Raw genomic sequence first — 23,577 nt, 5'->3', positions numbered from 1 at the left:
TAAGCTCAGTCCCATAAAACAGCCCACTCAAACCAGGCCCATATTAACAGCCCACTCCAACTCAGCCCCACGAAACAGCCCACCCCATTCCTGCCCCGCGAAGAAGCCCACCCAATCCCGGCCCCACGAAACATCTCACCCCATCCCGGCCCCGTGAAACAGCCCACCCAAACCCTACACCACAAAACAGCTCATCCAAAATAGGTCCCTACCCCCCAAAAGGTTCAACCACACCCACACTGACTCAAACACCAACCACAGCAGCCTGACAAAAGCTGAAATCAGTAAATTGGTAGACGTGGAGCCAGCGAGGTATGTCAATGACTGGAGGAACCATATCATCACCTCACAGAAACTGACCATTTACCAAAGTCTGCACAGGCGCAATGGACTGGTCCCATATCTGGAGAAACTCCCGGCCCCCTAAGACCGCTGGATTCTGAGCCGGTACAGACTCCGTGCCCACAGTCTAGTCATCGAATCCAACCAGCACAGACAGACATCCAAGCCCAGGAAGGACATACTGTACCCACATTTTGGCCTGAAGACCCCTGATGTCACTCTGCACCAAATACTGAACAGTGAGTTACACTCACTTCAGGAGACTCTGCAAGCAGAGATCTTGACAACAGTGAGACATTAGAAAGTTGCAGGACTTTTCTTTATACAATTATGGCACTTTAGTGTATAATAAACCAGCAAATATCTATATATAATTTGACGCCGCCTTTAGCAAGCGACTTGTTTGTCTGGTATAGTCAGCCAGCAATTATTATATGAATGGGAATCAGGTGAGTCACACCGGTGATGTGTGAGACATGGCACATGTATGGATAAGCTGGAAGGAACGACAAGGTTAGGAGCGAGCGCACATTGTTAATCAATGTGACCATTTACATTGTAATTCAGAAAACAGTTTATATATACAGAGTTCTAGCCATATTTTTCACATATAGAAACTCATACAATATAAGTCTATGGGTCCATAAAAATCATAGACAACACAAGGATGGCATCAGGGTACAGTCAGTGTGCTGCCCTGGACTGGCCTGTAAGATCTGGAGAAGATCTGTATGGAGGAGGGGGCCAATATCCCTGCTGCAGTGAGTGCAAACCTGGTCAACAACTACAGGAAACGTCTGACCTCTGTAAAGGTTTCTGTACCAAATATTAAGTTTTGTTTTTCTATTGTATAAAATACTTATTTCATGCAATAAAATGCTAATTAATTATGTAAAAATCATACAATGTGATTTTCTGGATTTTACTTTTAGATTCTGTCTCTCACAGGTGAAGTGTATGTGTCACCCTGGCCTGGATGCCACAAGTGTAATTAAAGCTGTGTCTGAGAGCAAGGGGGAGGTTCTCTAGTCAGGGGAACATTAGCATGCAATGCCTCCTGTCTCAGGCCAGTAGGGGGAGCTGGCTGCCCCTATAAAAGCTGGTACTGGGGGCAGGGTTAGTGAGAACTTGATGGCCTGTCTCAGCACTGAGACTTGTCCCAGAGCAGAGCAGGGACAGACAGTTTTGTATTGCACCTAAGAGGAAGTGTGGCAGGAGGAGAGCCACAAGCCAGAGACAAGAGGCGAGGAGAGCCTGTCTTGGCAGATAAAAGACTTACTTTACCAGACTTTGGTGTCTGAGGCTGGAAGGATTCCACATCCCCCAGCGGATAACCAGTTCGCAAGGGACTGTATATTCCTTGGCCTAAGAAGCCTGGAGGCCCTGCCACAACCGAAGGGACCAGTAAAGCCGTACAAGGCTGGGAGCAGAAAGGAACCCACGTCGCAGGCCATAAAGGCGAGAATACACGGAGAGCTCGGAAGCGTGGGCTGTTATCCTATAAGGAGGAGATAGTCAGAAGGAGCGCAGAAAGCATGGTAGGCCTACACCCTCACCCTGACCAGGGCCAATTTCCCCTTTGCTCTCAGACATCCAGGTCCCCTCCTAGCCGGGACTGTTTATGGGTCAGTTTACCTGTTTTAGTAAAGACCCTGGACTGCACTATCGGCACCGGGACTCTCACTACCATCACTCCCACCATCCACCACACCACACTGCCCTGGGGCCGCACTCTTCCCGTGGGGAGTCACACCATCCCAGCTGCATATATCATCAGCCCCAGCGGTCTGCCCTGCAGCGGCGGTTCCTAATGACTGCAAATCCACGGGTGGCGTAGTCGGACATAATCAATAGCACATAACGGACTACCACTGGCCTGACCACCCTGAGCCACGGAACCGGGTTGCCACTACTACCCCCATCGCTCCCTATTGCCCGGATCCGAGTGCCCCACGGCCCAGGGGGCGAATCAGCTTTGGCGTAGTCGGCAGGATTTCGTGCCCGCAACCACCGGGTACTGCGTGCCTGAAAAAGACTTTTGTAACTTACCTGTGGCGAAGTTTCCCGCCGTCCGGAGTCGTTTCCCGCCATCCAGAGCCGATTCCCGCCATCAGACGCCATCTTGGACTGTTTCCCGCCATCTTCTGCCGTCTTCCCGCCATCCGCAGCTGCTTCCCGCCATCGGATGCCATCTTCAGGACGCCGCGCGGGAAGAAGAGGGGCGTGGACGTCAAAACCGCGCGAGATCCGAAGCTCCGCCCCACGCACCGACGCTGCGCAAGGTCCTGGAAGGGAGAGAGAGCAACGCTGACGTCATCAGGACGCGACGCAAGGTCCTCGTCCAGAGCAGCAACAGCGGAGCCGCGGCCTACAGAAGAGGATCGTCGGAAGGTAGGCCACGCTTAACTAGGGGGGAGGAAGATGTCGGACACAGAGGCGCCCACTACCACCAACGCAGCTGCAGCAGCAGTGATGCCCTTTTCCCTGCCCTACATCCCTGGAGCGGCCTGGCTGCCCAAGTACTCAGGGGAGCCCCATGCCCTAACTGACTTTAAGGAAAGGCTGTACAGTTTGTTCCAAGTCTACCCCCTGACAGAGGAACAGAAGGTCAGCATACTAACAGGGCAGTTAACTGGCGCAGCCCAAAGGGAGGTAAAATCATGGCCCACTGAGGAGAAAAGGACTGTGAAGGGTATTCTGGCCCCGCTGCGGGGTACCTTTGACACACGTACCTCCGCTGAGATTAAAATGAGGTTCTATGGATGTAAGCAGCGGGCACAGGACAGCATCAGAGACTATGCCCTAAATTTGCAGGAAGCCTTGAGGGCTATTCAACAAACTGACCCTGGCAGTGTGCAGGAAACGGATAAGCTGCTAACAGAACAATTCATAGAAGGTCTGCTGTCTAGCGCCCACAGGGCCCAACTGCGCCTCATGTTCTTTCAGAACCCCGACCTGACCTTTGCCCAATTTAAGGACAGGGCCATAAGGGTGCTCCGTGAATCCGCAACCAGTGGTGCTATAAACTCCCGGCGCCCTGCTATCACCTACCACCAGGAGGCGGCGCCCTCCTCTATGGACCCCGTGGGGGCTGATGCACAGGCCCTGAACCAAGCCCCGTCGAAAGACCTGCACCACCAAGTCCAGGAGCTGACCAGGAGCGTCGCGGCGTTGACCAGGATCGTCCAGGCGTTGCAAGTGGACCCGTCAAGACCCATCGAGCTGGCTTCAAGTCCGGAGGATGTCCCGTGGCGTCGACAGAGGAGGATCCCGTCGTTCCGAGGGAGGCCCACAGACCGCTACGCAGAGGATGGACAGCCCATTTGCCGTCGATGCAACCAGCCCGGACACATTTCCAGGTACTGTAATTTAAACGGGTCCAACCTGGGGCAGAGGGCCAACCCCCAGGCATAAGATCACCAGGCCCTTACAAATGGCGTAATAAGTACGTTGGGGGGTGCCCGGTTTTACCCGTGGTGCTGGACGGTATCCCCATGAGCGCCTTGCTGGATACTGGGTCGCAAGTAACCACTATCCCTTATGTACTTTTTAAGCAGTATTGGACTGATGCTGATATCACACGGTATCCAGACAGTAACTTGAGCATCATCGCCAGTAATGGCTTACCCGTGCCGCAGATGGGGTTCAAGGAGATGACCATTAAAATTGGTAAAGTTGAACTGCCGGCACAGGGAGTAATTATTGTGGACATTGACCGTCGTGAAAGTCACCCTAAAATAACTGTGGGTACTAATGTAATTGAAAATTGTCTTTCAGAGGTAATTGTAATTCTACAACAGGTGACGGTGAATGCTAGTTCCAGCCAACAGAGAGTCCTCAACAAGGAGATAAAAGCCCTGATGAGACGGCAGCAGGTAGAACTGTCTGGTGGTGAGATCGGTAGCGTAAGAATGAGTGACCCATTCCCCATTTCCATGCCTCCCAAAAGTGAAATGATGATCTGGTGTCGGACTGCAATCGGGTTGAGAGGTAGAGACTACCAAGCCATGGTAGAACCCGTGTACTCAGACAGCAGGCCCACCATTTTGACAGCCCGGGGGGTGGTTGATGTCCGTCATGGGAGGGTGCCCGTCCGCATCCTCAACATTGGGGAGAGGGAAGTACACTTACCCAGGTACGCTACACTCGCCAAACTTTTTTTTGTCGAACACAAAGCTATCAGGGCCGTGGAACCCTTGCCTCCATCTCCACAGGCGGAGGGTAATGGCTCCCAGAAACAAAAAGAGGACTGGTGCCAGAAACTCCATGTGGGTGCTGACTCCACTCCCCTGCACCAAAAACAAGGAGTCTACCGGGTGATAAAGGAGTACGAGAGAGTCTTTAGTAAGCACCCGCTAGACTTCGGCAGAGTAAAGGGGATAGAACACCACATCCCCACAGGGAGCCACCCACCAATAAAAGAGAGATACAGGCCTGTACCCCCTGCACACTACCAGAACGCAAAGGGCATGCTAAGAGAGATGAAAGAAGCTGGGGTCATTAGAGACAGCTGTAGCCCCTGGGCAGCCCCCTTGGTTCTGGTCAAAAAGAAAGACGGCACCATGAGAATGTGCGTGGACTATAGACAAATCAACCGTATCACCCACAAAGACGCATATCCGCTGCCTAGAATAGAGGAGTCTTTAGCCGCACTAAAATCAGCTAACTTCTTTTCTACTTTGGACCTTACTAGCGGGTACTGGCAGGTTCCTGTGGCACAGGCTGACAAGGAGAAGACCGCCTTCACCACCCCGATGGGACTGAGTGAGTTCAACTGTATGCCTTTCGGGCTCTGCAACGCACCAGGGACCTTCCAGCGGCTGATGGAATGCTGTCTAGGGCACCGAAACTTCGAGACGGTCCTCCTTTACCTGGACGACGTGATCGTCTATTCGAAGACCTACGAGGACCATCTCAAGCACCTGGCTGAGGTGTTCGAAGCCCTGGCAGGCTATGGCCTGAAGGTGAAACCATCGAAGTGTCACCTGCTGAAACCAAAGGTCCAGTACCTAGTGCACGTGGTAAGCGCGGAAGCAGTAGCCCCCGAACCTGACAAGGTCATGGCAATCAAGAGCTGGCCAGGCCCCTCGAACATCAAAGAGGTGAGACAGTTTCTCGGGTTGGTAGGCTACTACCGAAGGTTCATCCCCGGGTTCACTAAGATGGCAGTTCCTATGCAGGACCTCCTGATCGGACAGTCTAAGTCCAGAAGTCAAAAGCCACCCTTCAAGTGGGATAAACTGGAAGAGGAGTCCTTCCGCCAGCTAAAGATGGCTCTCACATGGGACGAGATCCTGGCCTACCCTGATTATGGCCAGCCTTTCATTCTCCACACAGACGCCAGTAATGTGGGGCTGGGAGCCGTACTGTCCCAAACCCAACAGGGCAGAGAAAGGGTGATCGCTTACGCCAGCCGGAAGCTGAGGCCCACCGAGAGGAACCCGGAGAATTACAGCTCCTTCAAGCTAGAATTCTTGGCGGTGGTGTGGGCCGTGACGGAACGCTTCAAGCATTACCTGGCCTCCGCAAAGTTCACCGTGTACACGGACAACAACCCGTTGACACACCTGGACAATGCAAGACTGGGTGCCCTAGAACAGCGGTGGATGGCCCGTCTCCCCAACTATGACTTCGTGATCAAGTACCGGGCCGGCAAAACCAATGCCAACGCGGACGCCCTATCAAGGATGCCTCACTTACCTGAAGGTGACGAAGACCCAGAAGAGCTGGAGGAGGTAGAACTCCCCGCGTTTCACCGGTATGGAGCCGCTCAATACTCTCACCGCGTGAAGGAGGAGGATCTAACCACTGTGATGATCAATCCCCTACCTCACTACAGCTGGGCCGAGACCCAAGATAGTGACCCTGCAGTCCGCCTGGTGAAAGATCTGCTGACCCGGGAAGACGCCCGCTTAGATCCAGATGCCCCAGAGGATGCCAAGCAGCTATGGAAGGAGAAGAGCAAGCTGTTCCTCTACGAAGGCAAGTTGTGCAGAAGGATTGTCAACCACCGGACGCACGAGCTGACCTGGCAAGTCGTGGTCCCAAGGCGGGATGCAGCTATGGTCCTGGGAGCTTACCATGACAGAGCGGGGCACTTCGGTTGGAAGAAACTGGAGTTCCTGCTAAGAGGAAGGTTCTTTTGGGTCGGCATGAGAGGAGCTGTAGAAAAATGGTGCAGAGACTGTGGCCCTTGTCACCTGAGGAGGAAGGACCGCACCAGCCAGAAGACACCCTTGAGGCCCATCGTCACCACGCAGCCTCTTGAGCTGGTAGCTCTGGACCACGTCAAATTGGCTCCAAGCCGGTCTGGATACATCTATGCCCTGACAATCGTGGACCACTATTCCCGTTTTCTAGTGGTGGTCCCGGTAAAGGATTTGACAGCCCAAACAGCGGCCAGAGCCTTCCAGCAATACTTCTGCCGTCCACACGGGTATCCGGAACAGGTCCTGACAGACCAGGGTCCAGCGTTTGAAGCTGAAATCTTCCAGGAGTTCTGCAACCTCTATGGCTGTAAGAAGATTCGTACAACGCCTTACCACCCCCAAACTAACGGGATGTGTGAGAAGATGAACAACATAGTCATTGATCTCCTGAAGACGTTGCCCCTGGAGGAACGCAGCCTGTGGCCAGAAAAACTGCCGGACCTGATAGACCTATACAACAATATCCCGGTGAATGCTACAAACTGCACCCCAGCTTACCTGATGCGAGCTAGACCAGGTAAGCTGCCTGTAGACCTGGAGATAGGAGTCCTAATACCTGAGGACACCTCCCCGGATGCGGACTGGGATACGGAAAGGCAACTGCAGTACAAGAAGGTACAGGAGAGTGGGGAGAAGAGCCTGGCCCAGGTGAGAGAGAGGCAAGAAAAACTCTTCAATCAACACGCCCCTGCTGGTCCCCTAGAATCTGGTGAGCAAGTCCTGAAGCGGAAGAGAAGGCTACATAAGTTGGACGACCAGTGGGAAAGGGAACCCTACACCGTACTGCAGTCTGACCACGACAACCCAAAGGTGTGCGTAATCACCAAGGACAGAGGAGAAACCACTAGTGTCATCTCCAGAGACCACCTCAAAAGGTGCCCCGAGCAACTCCGTAGTGCAGAAGGGGATCAGAGTGACCTTGAACCCGCAGAGGACAAGGAAGAAATGATCAGCACCGTTCTCGGAGAGTTCCCTCAGTCCTGGACTCGCATAAATGATGCCATAGTGGTACCCGTCCTGCATTTCCTGCAACCGGCACAGCAACAACCAACACCAGAGCCGGAAGGTGAAGAGGAGCAAGCGGTTCCAGAGGCAGAAGAGCCTGTACCAGCAGCCCAGGAGAGTCAACCCTCTGCTGACAGTGAGCCTGCCATGCCTGCGGTAAGCCAAAGAACCTGCAGACAGCTGCCTGCCCTACCTGTCCACCCAGCTGGTAGCTGTACCCCTAACGCTAGTGGGGAAAGCCAGGTTGGTCCACCACCAGACAGTGGGCTACGTAGATCAACCAGGAGCACAAAGGGACAGATACCCGCTCGCTGGAAAATATAGGGTGCACTAACTGTAAATAACCCTGTTGCCAAATGTTGAAATGTTTGCAAAGTTACATGCTTGTTTGGTAATTCTGTGTTTCAGTTTCTTGCAGTTACCGTAAGGACTCAAAGGTTATGGACTTTTTATAACCGGGACCTTGTATGGACTGCGTTCGGAGCCTAACCCAGGAATGAACTAAGACTGTGAAGGACTTGGGGTAGGACAGACCCCCACGTGGTTAAGGCTCCCCGTTGTGCTGGTGATATGGACACCTGGTCACAGACCACACTGTGACCTTAAGAACTCAATCTGTGCGTCTTTTGTCTATTAATGTTTTATAGTTATGCATATTGTCTTTGTGTATTGTTTAGTCCCGGAGTACTAAATTTCACTAGGGGGGAATGTGTCACCCTGGCCTGGATGCCACAAGTGTAATTAAAGCTGTGTCTGAGAGCAAGGGGGAGGTTCTCTAGTCAGGGGAACATTAGCATGCAATGCCTCCTGTCTCAGGCCAGTAGGGGGAGCTGGCTGCCCCTATAAAAGCTGGTACTGGGGGCAGGGTTAGTGAGAACTTGATGGCCTGTCTCAGCACTGAGACTTGTCCCAGAGCAGAGCAGGGACAGACAGTTTTGTATTGCACCTAAGAGGAAGTGTGGTAGGAGGAGAGCCACAAGCCAGAGACAAGAGGCGAAGAGAGCCTGTCTTGGCAGATAAAAGACTTACTTTACCAGACTTTGGTGTCTGAGGCTGGAAGGATTCCACATCCCCCAGCGGATAACCAGTTTGCAAGGGACTGTATATTCCTTGGCCTAAGAAGCCTGGAGGCCCTGCCACAACCGAAGGGACCAGTAAAGCCGTACAAGGCTGGGAGCAGAAAGGAACCCACGTCGCAGGCCATACAGGCGAGAATACACGGAGAGCTCGGAAGCGTGGGCTGTTATCCTATAAGGAGGAGATAGTCAGAAGGAGCGCAGAAAGCATGGTAGGCCTACACCCTCACCCTGACCAGGGCCAATTTCCTCGTTGCTCTCAGACATCCAGGTCCCCTCCTAGCCGGGACTGTTTATGGGTCAGTTTACCTGTTTTAGTAAAGACCCTGGACTGCAACTTGTTGTCTGTGTGCTCCTTGCTCCTCCAGCACTATCGGCACCGGGACTCTCACTACCATCACTCCCACCATCCACCACACTGCCCTGGGGCCGCACACTTCCCGTGGGGAGTCACACCATCCCAGCTGCATATATCATCAGCCCCAGCGGTCTGCCCTGCAGCGGCGGTTCCTAATGACCGCAAATCCACGGGTGGCGTAGTCGGACATAATCAATAGCACATAATGGACTACCACTGGCCTGACCACCCTGAGCCACGGAACCGGGTTGCCACTACTACCCCCATCGCTCCCTATTGCCCGGATCCGAGTGCCCCACGGCCCAGGGGGCGAGTCATGCACCTACGATAAAAATTACAGATCTCTCCATTCTTTGTAGGTGGAAAAACATGCAAAATCGGCAGTGGATTAAATACTCATTTTCCTTGTAATTTTATGATATATATATATATATTCTATACACACACAGTAATATATGTATATGTGACTTCACTAAATCTGAGTGACTTGGTGATGTTGGAAAACAATTTCATACTCAAATAGGTGAATTTACTTTAATTGAGGCCATGTGGCCCATCTAGAATCAGCAGGAAATGTCTTCCATATGTCCAGGACATAGTTAATTGAAGTATAATATGGAGGGAAGTTAGGGCTTTTCTAAAGCAATTTTATTTGTCGGCATCCCAAATAATTACAATAAAATATTTATTCACATGTAAAGTCACATATCAAAAAAAAAAAAATTAATGCCAAGATGGCAGAAAAAAAAATAGTCCCGAAAGCAAATGAAAAGAGCATTCTTGTCGGAGTCACCTCCAGTAAATGGAGCCAGAACATCACAGCTCTATACCCTGTTCCAATTTACTGCAAATCAAATCCTATTCTCTTTAATAGGAGATGATTTTCAGTAACCTTCAGAGGGCACTTAACAGTGTACGGGAGCTGGAGTATTCTGGCTATAGCTTGAGCTGATCAGTAGGGGGCGCCGGGTGTCGGAACTCCACTAATCTGATATTGAAAACCTATTGTTATACTTACTATAATTTTTTTAAATATCATTAATCATTATAGAGATTGAAACTGTATAACCTTAGGTTATAGAACTATAGTTTTACCAAAAAGCACATAGTGTGACTGTAAAGTTACTAACATAACAAATGTTATCTTTGTGATCTACAATTACAGTCAAGATTGAATTTTCGAGAAGTGCGCAGAAACTGTAAACAGGACCTGCGGAACTCAGTATTCTTAAGAATTCTATGTATAGCCTGCTACAACAACAGGTTTCAACTGCCTTTAACATATGGATATTAAGTATGTTAGCCACACTTTGTATTGCCTATATAAACTTGATCGAAATGTCTTAGCGCCAGACAACCTGATGACCATTCACTTGTCTCCTTGCTAGCAACAAAATAAACCTTGCTAAGAATTCAGATGTCTCCAGTCTTCCATTGATAAAGGGAAAATTCTCCTGACACCTATCCTAAGGATACATAATTGAAGAGAAGAGAAATTGATCTGTAGTGCCTGGCAGCAGTCACTAAACAGCATATGGAGTTTTGATGTTCTGGCTCAAGACACTGGAGGTTACACCGATCTGACATTGTATAGGTCATCAATAGAAAAGTAGTCGAGAACCCCTTTAATTTTTAAGCACGATTGTACCATGTAATTTCATACTGATAAATGTCTTGTATTTTTTGTGTCTTATGGTCTACATTGGATGGGCAAAACCCAACCCAAGATTGAATCTCTTCATAAGGAAGCAACAGCAATAAACTTAGAGGCTAATTTTAAAGTACCCCTCTTTGCTGTCGCCTGTCAGCTGTAAGTGTGGCGCCCTGCTGTGCATTGGTGCCACAGATCCTAGAGGGGTGCATGGACGGATTCCTCCACAAGAGGCCCTCACAGCATACACACACCTCCACCTTCCACCTCAGACCACCAGAGGGAGCCCGTCAGGGATATAAATAGGGAAGGTGGAGCTAGGCAGTCGAGTCTAGAGAACAGTTTCCTCAGGGGACAGAGGTAGTTCCAGTCCCTCTAGAGAGAGTTCAGACTCAGGGAGCTCAGACTAGTGAGCCAACGGCGTGCCGACGCCATAAGAGCGGTGAAGAGTAGCGAGGCCTACTGCCAGTGTGAAGCCTAGTGAGGGCCCCGAGCGGCCGAAGGCAAGTGTAGTAAGCGAGCTACATAGGAGGCAGAGGAGCTTAGCCAGCTCACCCCAAGACCATATACCGGACACCGGGTCCGTGTCTGCAAGGATCTCTAGGACCAGCAGAAACAACCGGAACCCCTGGTGAACTACATGTCCCAGGAACCCCAGAAGCTGACCGTTATCCCAGGGTCAGGAATCACAGCGGCCCAAGAAACAAGGGAGTGTGATCTCCAACAGAAGGCCCTACCACCAGGTCAGCCGGTGCAAGACAGAGACCAAGTTAGGCCTAGCTCCAGGCAGGTCATAAACTTATCAGAAAAAGGCAAGAAACAGGAGGCCCCACACCCACTCACTGGGGAGAGTCCTGAAATGCACCCTTCACCCTACAGTACCCTGGATCGTGCCTGAAACACCACCAGTAAAGGTACTCAAGTGAACTATCGTGAGTGTGCCTATTCTTCTCCTGACCCAGCTGGGTCCCCTCTGTCCTGCATCCATTTTCCTACGCTGCCCTGAGGCCCCGCTCCACCTGTGAGGAGCTGCACCAACTAAGCTGCCTGATCACCGGCCTCAGAGGACTGTAGCAGCACTGGTAATCCTCACCAGACACCACGGGTGGTGTCACGAACTTTTCCTATCCCATACACCTTTCCCTCATTATCCCTTGCTTTCAAGAGTGACCCCCAAAACTATCAGCCAGGCCCGGGCGCCGAGTCATCCCCATCCCCTGGGGGCGTCATCTCTTCCTGGCGTCACAAACAGGATTCCGTGCCCGCTGCAACGACGGAGTGTTGTGCCCGTTGCCACCGGGTACTGTGCGCCTTTAATCAAAAACTGTGTATTTTAACTGTGGCGAAGATTGCCGCCCTTGTTGTGCCGCCGAGCGGGAAGAAGGGCGTAACCACGGGAAACTGAGAGGCGTACCTGCTAAAGCGCGCGAAGCCCCAGACACGCCCCATGCCTCGACGTCAAACCAGGAAGCGCCAGATCCTGGAAGGAGCCCCGTTGAGCGCTCTGACGTAGGACGCAAGCGACGCAAGGTCCTGAAGGAAGACCGTCACCCGCGGAGCTGCGGCCTACCGGAAAAAAGAAAAGAAGGTAGGCCACAGTTCGCTAGGGGGGCGCCAGAATGTCCAAAGAACAGCACAATGCCGGAGTACCGGTTAACCGCCCTGCTGTTCAACCTGCGCTCGGCGCCGAGCAGGCTGAAGCAGCCGCTCCACCAGCAGGGCTTGTAACCCCTGTCATACCCATGGCCCTACCGTACATCCCTGGAGAGAAGTGGCTCCCCAGTACAGCGGCAAACCAGATACCCTGTCTGGATTCAAAAGGAAAATATGCGGTATACTGGACATGTACTCTATGACAGGCAAACAAAGAGCCGCTGTTGTATTGGGACAATTGACTGGTGCTGCAGAGCGAGAAGTAGAAACCTGGTCGGCCGCAGACCAGGAGTCAGTGTCCGCAATCTTTAAAAAGTTACAGACTGTCTTTGAGAATCGTACTGAGACAGACCTCTGGATGAGGTTCTACAACTGCTCTCAGCAACCGGAGGACAGTGTTCGGGACTATGCCTGGCATTTACAAGGGGCCCTGCGAGCTCTGAAACAGGTTAGTCCAACCAGCATCGATAATGAAAATAAAATGCTGAAGGAACAGTTTATCCGGGGACTGAGGTCTCAAGAGGAGAGCAGGACTGTGCGTTGGTGGTCCCTGGATCATCCAGATGCCACCTTTGACACCCTTAAGGACATGGCTATAAAAGGAAGCAACTGCTATCCAATGTTACCAGGGTGGGGCCACCCCAATGCCTGCAGCATCCACCTTTTCCCCGGTGGCTGCTGAAGCCAAGGTGCAAGCAACGTCCCCTAGTGAGCTGGACAGCCTGCGCTCTGAAGTGCGTCAGTTGAGCAAAACCCTGACCACTGTATTGAGTGCCCTGCAGCTGCGGACGGAGCCCGAGGCAGAAGGAAGGATCCTGCTAGCCGACAGCCCTGAGGATGTCCCCTGGATGAGAAGGAGGAGGAGGATAACGCCACCCCCTAGGAGGACCAGCGACCAACGCCGCCCGCCGAGGGACCCTGTCTGCCACCGCTGCCACAAGACAGGTCACGGCGTCCACCGCCGTCCACACTCCCGTACTACGCAGATCGACACATAGCACACGAGGTCAGACCCCTGTCAGATACAGAGAGTAAAGAAGGAAACTGACAGTGTAGATAGTTGCCCCTGGGGCATTATATTGTGTATTTTCATGTATATGTATTTATTAACTTGTGTTTTGCCTTATAATGGACAATCTAAGTGAAATAGACACTTTCCCTTGTTGCCTCTAACTGCCCGTCAGGGTACATACAGAACTTTGTGGCTGAGGACTATGTGCAGCCCAAAAACTTTTGCTGTAAATAATTGCACTCCCTGGAGTGCCCCTTTAGGTGACCTCAGAAGAAAAACCTGTCTGGTGTGACACTAACGGAGGTCCGACTCAGGATCACCATGCCCTGCAGCCACCCCAGGTTCTACGTTGAGGGTTTTGGGCAGGTCCCTCAAGCTACCAAGTACTCTAACCTGTAAGATGGACATCCTGTCGGGGAACCTCACCGGAAGAGACTTGAATTCTGGGGTTGCTTATTGAAATGTTTATATCTATTTATTATTTATAATGTTTTATATGTAACGTTTAAGCCAAGTGCCTCCAATAAAGGGAAGAGTTATTATTGTTGTTATAAAAAGTACTTCAGTCCGGGAGTACTGAGCTTTGCTAGGGGGGAATGTGGCGCCCTGCTGTGCATTGGTGCCACAGATCCTAGAGGGGTGCATGGACGGATTCTGACACAAGAGGCCCTCACAGCATACACACACCTCCACCTTCCACCTTAGACCACCAGAGGGAGCCTGTCAGGGATATAAATAGGGAAGGTGGAGCTAGGCAGTCGAGTCTAGAGAACAGTTTCCTCAGGGGACAGAGGGAGTTTCAGTCCCTCTAGAGAGAGTTCAGACTCAGGGAGCTCAGACTAGTGATCCAACGGCGTGCCGACGCCATAAAAGCGGTGAAGAGTAGCGAGGTCTACTGCCAGTGTGAAGCCTAGTGAGGGCCCCGAGCGGCCGAAGGCAAGTGGAGTAAGCGACCATATACTGGACACTGGGTCCGTGTCTGCAAGGATCTCTAGGACCAGCAGAAACAACCGGAACCCCTGGTGAACTACATCTCCCAGGAACCCCAGAAGCTGACCGTTATCCCAGGGTCAGGAATCACAGCGGCCCAAGAAACAAGGGAGTGTGATCTCCAACAGAAGGCCCTACCACCAGGTCAGCCGGTGCAAGACAGAGACCAAGTTAGGCCTAGCTCCAGGCAGGTCATAAACTTATCAGAAAAAGGCAAGAAACAGGAGGCCCCACACCCACTCACTGGGGAGAGTCCTGAAATGCACCCTTCACCCTACAGTACCCTGGATCGTGCCTGAAACACCACCAGTAAAGGTACTGAAGTGAACTATCGTGAGTGTGCCTATTCTTCTCCTGACCCGGCTGGGTCCCCTCTGTCCTGCATCCCTTTTCCTACGCTGCCTTGAGGCCTCGCTCCACCTGTGGGGAGCCGCACAAACTAAGCTGCCTGACCACCGGCCTCAGAGGACTGTAGCAGCGCTGGTGATCCTCACCAGACACCACGGGTGGCGTCACAAACTTTTCCTATCCCATACACCTTTCCCCCATTATCCCTTGCTTTTAAGAGTGACCCCAGGGTACGGGCCTGGGAGCCGGCCACCGCGACATCCCCCAAAACTAACAGCCAGGCCCGGGCGCCGAGTCGTCCCCATCCCCTGGAAGCGTCATGAGTAGGGCTTCCACAGACCAGCTCAGCCACTTCAACCTATCAGGTCCCAGGGGAACCATGGCCTTCAAACTTTAACCCCCGTACAAAGATTTGGGCTTAAGTATGGGGCCTGGGTTGAGTCCATGGAGTAGCTGCTGGTTGATGAAGTAGGATGGCAGGGAATGGCCAAGTCACCAGGAGGTAGAGATAAGGGAAAAAATAGTGAAGCAGAAGAATAGTTGGAAAACAAGCAGAGGTCAGAAACAGGAATCTATACAACCACATCACAACAGAGGTGTGAACCAGGTAAAGCAGAACTGATAACTGGCAATGGTAGACAGGGATTCAGGATTTCATAGAGTGGCCTGCCCAGGGCTCAAAGTAGATCGTTAATACAAGAACCAAAGATAGAAATTAACCCCCATGCTCCCTGCCTGAACGACACCACGAGTCCCAGAGATTTAAACAAGACTGTTGTGTTGTCATTCCGTGTTGCCCATTATAAAGGTGCAGTTTCGCCCTGCAACAGTAGTGGAAGCAAAAGGGGCAGGTACCAACAAGATGGATGTTACAGTAATGATTGACAATATTTCAAAGACATAACTAGCCATCCCTCTTACCCAGGTCAAATATTCAATTCACTGTCCCAGCATGGTCAAGGTAGTAAAGTGGCTAGTTGGCCCTTCCATTGACACAAAACAACTGGGTACATTTTCCTATTGGAAAAGTTAACCAGATGCCCAAAGCAACCAAGTAGGTTCTAGCTCTCATTTTTAGAAGCCCCTTTTCTAAATAATAAGGGTGCCCAAAAAAGGCCGATTACAGGTTGTTCTTCTGCTAGAATCCCCAGTGATCGGCTGAGAACTGTGAGACCACAGGGGAAATGGAGCATTACATCATGTCCAACTGGTTGTCTGTGAAATGCAGGGTGGGACCTCCAGAGCGAGAGACGCTCTTTGCAGCCACTCACCTGTGTAGATAATAGATGAGTGTCCTGAAGAAAGGAATTGTTCCATTGTTAACTCAGAATACCCCAATTGGATGTTTCAAATTAAGTTTTCTAATCCAGATTTAGGTGTAGGGAATTAATAGTCTCAGTGGTCAGGGACTGAAAAAGTGATTTTCCAATTTGTGGAAGAGATCTCACATCACGGCTCGAAACCCTACAGATTCTCATAAAGAAAGAGCCACAGCATTCTGTATGGATTACCCGAAAATCATGGGTCCTTCCCTTCAGAAATCAACAGGGTCACAAATTTCCAAATTAACTCTTGGTTTGCTTTCTTGACTTATTAGAAGATTACTTTTAGCAGGAGTGTAATTATTTCTGCTCCATAGTAATTTCCGAGAATCTTAAACTTCTCATATTCCAAACAGCAGCCGAACAATTGTGGTTTTCTGGCTCCAGAATTACAATTAGGGGATTATGGAGAGTAGATGTATTTTCTAAACAATTATCCAACTGAAGCTAAGGTTACATAATGAGGAACGTAATGTAAGGTCATAGTAATATCAATGAGAAGTTATAACAGGCAGGTATTATTTCAGACACATTTGTAGAGAAAGACACAAATTATTTACTCCTTGTAAATAATTATCCAGAAAACACTTCTCTTAAAATGAGTTGTCCAGGACTTTCACATTGATGGTCTAACCCTCCAATGTGACCTGACCTGCAGTACCATTGAACGGACACTACATAGTGAATGGAGCTGTGGTGTTCCAGCGCCATTCACTGGTTATTTATGGCTTCTGTGGGACTTGGTAACAGCTGATCGGTGGAGGTACTGCCAGGTGTTGGACCTCCACACCTATTTGGCATTGATGACCTATCCTATGGGCTCGTACAGACGACCATATTTTCGGTCCGAGTGCGATCTGACAAAACATTGGATCACAGTCAGACCAATCTTATTCTATGGGGCTGTGCACATGATTGATTTTTTCCCCTCGGACTGAATCTGTCCGAGGAAAAAAATTGCAGCGAACTTGATTTGCATCCCACTTGGCCATGCAAGTCAATGAGTCCCTGAAAAAAAATATTAGACTGCAATCGGACGACTTCCGAGTATGGTCTGATTTTACAGAATGACAGAATGGAGAAGATGGAGAATTTTTTTTTCCCCATCATCTCCTAATCCAAGAAACTCTGTGACAGCACGGGCTCACCTGAACAGATTACAGTCATATCTCCCGAAACAAACTTCATACACAGAAGAGGCCCGATCCCACCAGTCTCGGTATCCCCTTCAGCCTGAGCTCCAGCAGCTCCCAGTGCCAAACAGAAGTGTTCAACTCCGGGCACAGTTTACACTGAATAGGCTGCAGCTCCCACCCGTTTCTCTGCAGCTCCCACAAACAGAATGCTTAGCTTTCCAAGCTGACCCATGCCTTCTCCATACAGAGAAAGACCCTGGCATGTCTCTCTCAGCTACAGATCACATTTTGGCTGGTCCCTCACCAGCAGTACACTCGACTCTGCTCCATCCAGAAGACTGACACACCTAATGAACACTGGACCCAGATTTAGTAAAAAGCTAGGCAGGTGCATCTAATCAAATCTTGCAGAGCTAGGACTTAATTCTGTCCTACCTGGCTCTGCTACATATCCCCTTCTTCCCATATCTGGGGGCTGGGCACCATCTGCTAACACACAGCGCCTACAGGACTCTGCTTCCTACAGATTATATGCAATGTTCTTCCACCTGCACATCATGCACACAGGCTCTGCCGCCTGCACATCACGCACACAGGTCTAAGAGGGTGGTGCCAAAAAAATGTCTGATTCCTTAGTCAATGTTCCACAGCACTCGCAATCAAATGCTGACATCTGCAGGCTGGACTGGGCAGACAGGATGGAGAGAATGTTCCCCGAGGGAAGAGATTGAAGGGGGCGCTGGGTCAGGTGACCGCTATGGCACAGTTGATAGATATGAAAGACCGGGGTGGCGAAATGGGGTGTAGTTGGCGCCTATATAGGAGGAGAGGATGCGCGCACAGTAGGATGGATTCACAGCCATCACTGCAGTAGAGATTACTGAGAGTGATCTGACCCCAGGGAAGGCTAGACTTCGTAGGTCAAGCACCGAAGATCATACTTCACCGGTCAAGCTGTGAAGTCCATGCTCTGCCAGGCACACCCTGCCATCTAGACTTCGCAGGTCAAGCCCTGAAGATCTGACCCTGTTCAAAGAAAAGAGAAATACCTGTTGTGTTTAAGAGAAGTTCCTGGGGCGTTACTTCCAGCACATACGGTACAGAGGGTGGGACAAAGATGGCAAGGGTGGCAAGTATAGTGTGTATCACATCACTCACTTATCTAAGAATTACGGCCTAGCGTGAAATACAGGTGACCCCCATTAGAGCCAGGATAACAAAACCAAAGACAAAAGTGAAAGTTGAATTGAAATCACATTCGATCTCTTTTCTGTATTCTTATAGGGCTATAACATATTGTATAGATCTAGTTCCTGTTAATCACAGTACCGCATTTATCTGTACGTGTATATACACTGCTCAAAAAAATAAAGGGAACACTTAAACAACAGAATATAACTCCAAGTAAATCAAACTTCTGTGAAATCAAACTGTCCACTTAGGAAGCAACACTGATTGACAATCAATTTCACATGCTGTTGTGCAAATGGAATAGACAATAGATGGAAATTATTGGCAATTATCAAGACACCCTCAATAAAGGAGTGGTTCTGCAGGTGGGGACCACAGACCACATCTCAGTACCAATACTTTCTGGCTGATGTTTTGGTCACTTTTGAATGTTGGCTGTGCTTTCACACTCGTGGTAGCATGAGACGGACTCTACAACACACAGAAGTTGTTCAGGTAGTGCAACTCATCCAGGATGGCACATCAATGCGAGCTGTGGCAAGAAGGTTTGCTGTGTCTGTTAGCTTAGTGTCCAGAGGCTGGAGGCACTACCAGGAGACAGGCCAGTACACCAGGAGACGTGGAAGGTGCCGTAGGAGGGCAACAACTCAGCAGCAGGACCGCTACCTCCGCCTTTGTGCAAGGAGGAACAGGAGAAGTTGACGCGCCCCCAGGGCAATGGGGTACTCAGCAGCCGGGCCTATGGATGCTGGGGGGGTATATGTCACAGTGGCTGGCCCGGTCCGTGGCCCAGGGCGGTCAACCAAAAAGGGGATTGTAACTTGGATAGAAAATAAAAATAAAGTAAATAGTTTGTGACGCCACCTGTGGTACCGGGTAATGTTTACCAGCGCTGCTGCAGACCTCCGGGGTGTGATGGGATGGCAGCTGAGGTGTTTCTGCTCCCCACAGGTGGAGCGGGCCCCCAGGGCAGTGTGGAGTTTGATCGTGGGTGGTGCTGGGATTTGTAGTGCAGGTGGTAGTGGTGGCGCAGTTGAAATAATGGATGGAGGCAGTGTGGTGCAGTCATCCGAGTCTTTACTCACAGTTCTCATGTACGTTCCACTGATACACTGCGCGGGTGCCAGCCTCCCACGTCACGCTGCGTTCACTAGACCGGGGATTCAGCTCTTCCTCAGGTAGGTTAGGAGCACCTGACGGAACCCCGCTTTCTTTATGTTCCTCTCTAGACCAACTTCACGCTGGGTCTTCTTCCTCCTGCCCTGCGCTTCCCCACTCACAGTCCCGCTCGGGTGCTCTGAAGTCCCTCTGGGGAACTTGGAGTTCCCGGACCTGCTTGACCCTCACGGAGACTAAGATGAGGCTGTGGCAACTGCACTATAAAAGCCAGAAGCCTCTGGTTTTTCCAGCCGAGACCTGGAGTAACACGGCTGATTCAGGGCCGGTCCCCTTCTTGCGGCCTGATCCCTCTATCTTCTGACAGATTCGGGGCGTACGGGTGCCGTCCTGCACTTGCCGTACCCCCTGGGATCCCTTTAATAGAACGGAGCCTTCCTCCTCTGCTCCCCTCCTGGGTCTCTAGCACTAGGCCCCACTTGTGGGGCAGAGCTCCTAAAGAGACCCTGCTCCCAGACTGTCTTCACTCTCTCCTCTCATTGACTGCTCTCCTGCCACCCTAAGATGGCTTCCCTTTATATACCTCCTTCTATGGTGCTCCCCTACTCTACTTCCTCCACCCACACCCAATACTGGTGCCCCCTACCTTTGGGTTCCCCCCACTCTAGCCAGGGACAGGCTCAGCACTGTGCACATGCATCTTGCCCTTCCTGCCGGCCTGGAGCAGTGTAGTGTTGGATGCAGGTGTTCAGGTTCCCGGCAGCACTCCCTCCTTACCTGAGAGAAGGGGATACCACACCTCTGGGTGAGGTGCATTACTTCTGTGGTGACTGAACCCTCAGGGGCACCACAGGAGCACTGCCAGAGCCCTGCAAAATGACCTCCAGCAGGCCAAAAATGTGCATGTGTCTGCACAAACGGTTAGAAATCGACTCCATGAGGGTGGTATAAAGGCCCGACGTCCACAGATGGGGATTGTGCTCACAGCCCAACACCGTGCAGGATGCTTGGCATTTGCCACTAGAGATGAGCGGTGTTCGACTCGAACTGTTCGCCAATCTCAAATTCGAGCTGTTTTGGGCGGTGTTCGAGTCGTTAGACGAACTCGAACGATTTGCAAAAAATTCGGCTGTTTGAGGTTATGTTCAATAACTGTGCACCAAAAGCGTATCTGGATTTTTTCACAGTAATACTGTTAATCAATGTTAATAGACAGTTTCAGTGTAGAGTGGGCGGGGGGAGGGGCAGGGGATGGATCTCTGCAGAAATAATGCTGATCTCCATTTTTTTTTTCTTTCCCGCATTTACAGTGGGGAGGTGCAGTCTGTCAGCCTATCAGCAGCACACACACACACAGCAAAGTGCTTTTTTTCACACAAGCAAGGGCATGTGTCATTGGCTGTGTATGTCACATGTCCTTGCCCTATAAGACCCAGCCATTTTCCCCGTCGCCACCATTTTCTCACTGCTGCAGTTGAGTGTTAGACGGCACCGCTGCTGCTGTGGGCGCTATACAGTATAACTGTGTGAATTGCGAGCGAATTTCCAGTTACATAGAGAGATAGGTTTAGGCAGTTCATAGCACTTTTTGCCAGGCAGGTCTGTGCCAGTGCTGTGCAAGTGTTTTTCACAGCATTTGGTGAAATGTAGCTCAGCCAATCCTTTTGGGCCTGTAGCAGTGTCTGTTAGTCATTGGAGTAGCCTATCTGTGTTGCAAGCTACACCACCTGTGTATCTAATACCAATTTTTTACTGCATCTAAGCCAGACAATCCTTTTGGGCCTGTAGCAGTGTCTGGTAGTCAGTGGAATAGCCCATCTGAAGCAAGCTACACCACCTGTGTATTAAATAACAATTTTTTACTGCATCTAACCCAGTAAATCCTTTTGGGCATAGTAGCAGTGTCTCGTAGTCAGTGGAGTAGCCCACTTGTGAAGGAAGCTACACCGCCTGTGTATCTAATTCTAATTTTTTACTGCATCTAACCCAGGAAATCTTTTTGGGCCTAGTAGCAGTGTCTGGTAGTCAGCGGAGTAGCCCACCTGTGAAGGAAGCTACACCGCCTGTTTGTCTAATTCTAATTTTTTACTGCATCTAACCCAGGAAATCTTTTTTGGGCCTAGTAGCAGTGTCTGGTAGTCAGCGGAGTAGCCCACCTGTGAAGGAAGTTACACCGCTTGTGTATCTAATTCTAATTTTTTACTGCATCTAACCCAGGAAATCTTTTTGGGCCTAGTAGCAGTGTCTGGTAGTCAGCGGAGTAGCCCACCTGTGAAGGAAGCTACACCGCCTGTTTGTCTAATTCTAATTTTTACTGCATCTAACCCAGGAAATCTTTTTGGGCCTAGTAGCAGTGTCTGGTAGTCAGTGGAGTAGCCCATCTGAAGCAAGCTACACCACCTGTGTATTAAATAACAATTTTTTACTGCATCTAACCCAGTAAATCCTTTTGGGCATAGTAGCAGTGTCTCGTAGTCAGTGGAGTAGCCCACCTGTGAAGGAAGCTACACCGCCTGTGTATCTAATTCTAATTTTTTACTGCATCTAACCCAGGAAATCTTTTTGGGCCTAGTAGAAGTGTCTGGTAGTCAGCGGAGTAGCCCACCTGTGAAGGAAACTACACCGCCTGTGTATCTAATTCTAATTTTTTACTGCATCTAACCCAGGAAATCTTTTTGGGCCTAGTAGCAGTGTCTGGTAGTCAGCGGAGTAGCCCACCTGTGAAGGAAGTTACACCGCTTGTGTATCTAATTCTAACTTTTTACTGCATCTAACCCAGGAAATCTTTTTGGGCCTAGTAGCAGTGTCTGGTAGTCAGCGGAGTAGCCCACCTGTGAAGGAAGCTACACCGCCTGTTTGTCTAATTCTAATTTTTTACTGCATCTAACCCAGGAAATCTTTTTGGGCCTAGTAGCAGTGTCTGGTAGTCAGTGGAGTAGCCCATCTGAAGCAAGCTACACCACCTGTGTATTAAATAACAATTTTTTACTGCATCTAACCCAGTAAATCCTTTTGGGCATAGTAGCAGTGTCTCGTAGTCAGTGGAGTAGCCCACCTGTGAAGGAAGCTACACCGCCTGTGTATCTAATTCAAATTTTTTACTGCATCTAACCCATGAAATCTTTTGGGCCTAGTAAAAGTGTCTGGTAGTCAGCGGAGTAGCCCACCTGTGAAGGAAGCTACACCGCCTGTGTATCTAATTCTAATTTTTTACTGCATCTAACCCAGGAAATCTTTTTGGGCCTAGTAGAAGTGTCTGGTAGTCAGCGGAGTAGCCCACCTGTGAAGGAAGCTACACCGCCTGTGTATCTAATTCTAATTTTTTACTGCATCTAACCCAGGAAATATTTTTGGGCCTCGTAGCAGTGTCTGGTAGTCAGCGGAGTAGCCCACCTGTGAAGGAATCTACACCGCCTGTGTATCTAATTCTTTTTTTTTACTGCATCTAACCCAGGAAATCTTTTTGGGCCTAGTAGCAGTGTCTGGTAGTCAGCGGAGTAGCCCACCTGTGAAGGAAGTTACACCGCTTGTGTATCTAATTCTAATTTTTTACTGCATCTAACCCAGGAAATCTTTTTGGGCCTAGTAGCAGTGTCTGGTAGTCAGCGGAGTAGCCCACCTGTGAAGGAATCTACACCGCCTGTGTATCTAATTCTATTTTTTTACTGCATCTAACCCAGGAAATCTTTTTGGGCCTAGTAGCAGTGTCTGGTAGTCAGCGGAGTAGACCACCTGTGAGGGAAGCTACACCGCATGTGTGTCTAATTCTAATTTTTTACTGCATCTAACCCAGGAAATCCTTTTGGGCCTAGTAGCAGTGTCTGGTAGTCAGTGGAGTAGCCCATCTGAAGCAAGCTACACCACCTGTGTATCTAATAACAATTTTTTACTGCATCTAACCCAGTAAATCCTTTTGGGCATAGTAGCAGTGTCTTGTAGTCAGCGGAGTAGCCCACCTGTGAAGGAAGCTACACCGCCTGTGTATCTAATTCTAATTTTTTACTGGATCTAACCCAGGAAATATTTTTGGGCCTAGCAGCAGTGTCTGCTAGTCAGCGGAGTAGCCCACCTGTTAAGCAAGCTACACCACCTGTGCTTTGGACACTTAATTTTTTCAAAGGAAATGCTTCGGGCCCCCTGGACACTCAGTCAAGAGCATCGGGGAGGC

Source organism: Phyllobates terribilis, unplaced genomic scaffold, assembly GCF_046119375.1.
Source record: "Phyllobates terribilis strain yellow unplaced genomic scaffold, ASM4611937v1 Scaffold_12__6_contigs__length_324123572, whole genome shotgun sequence".
Classification (NCBI taxonomy): domain Eukaryota; kingdom Metazoa; phylum Chordata; class Amphibia; order Anura; family Dendrobatidae; genus Phyllobates; species Phyllobates terribilis.
Note: the sequence above shows the minus strand (reverse complement) of the source record.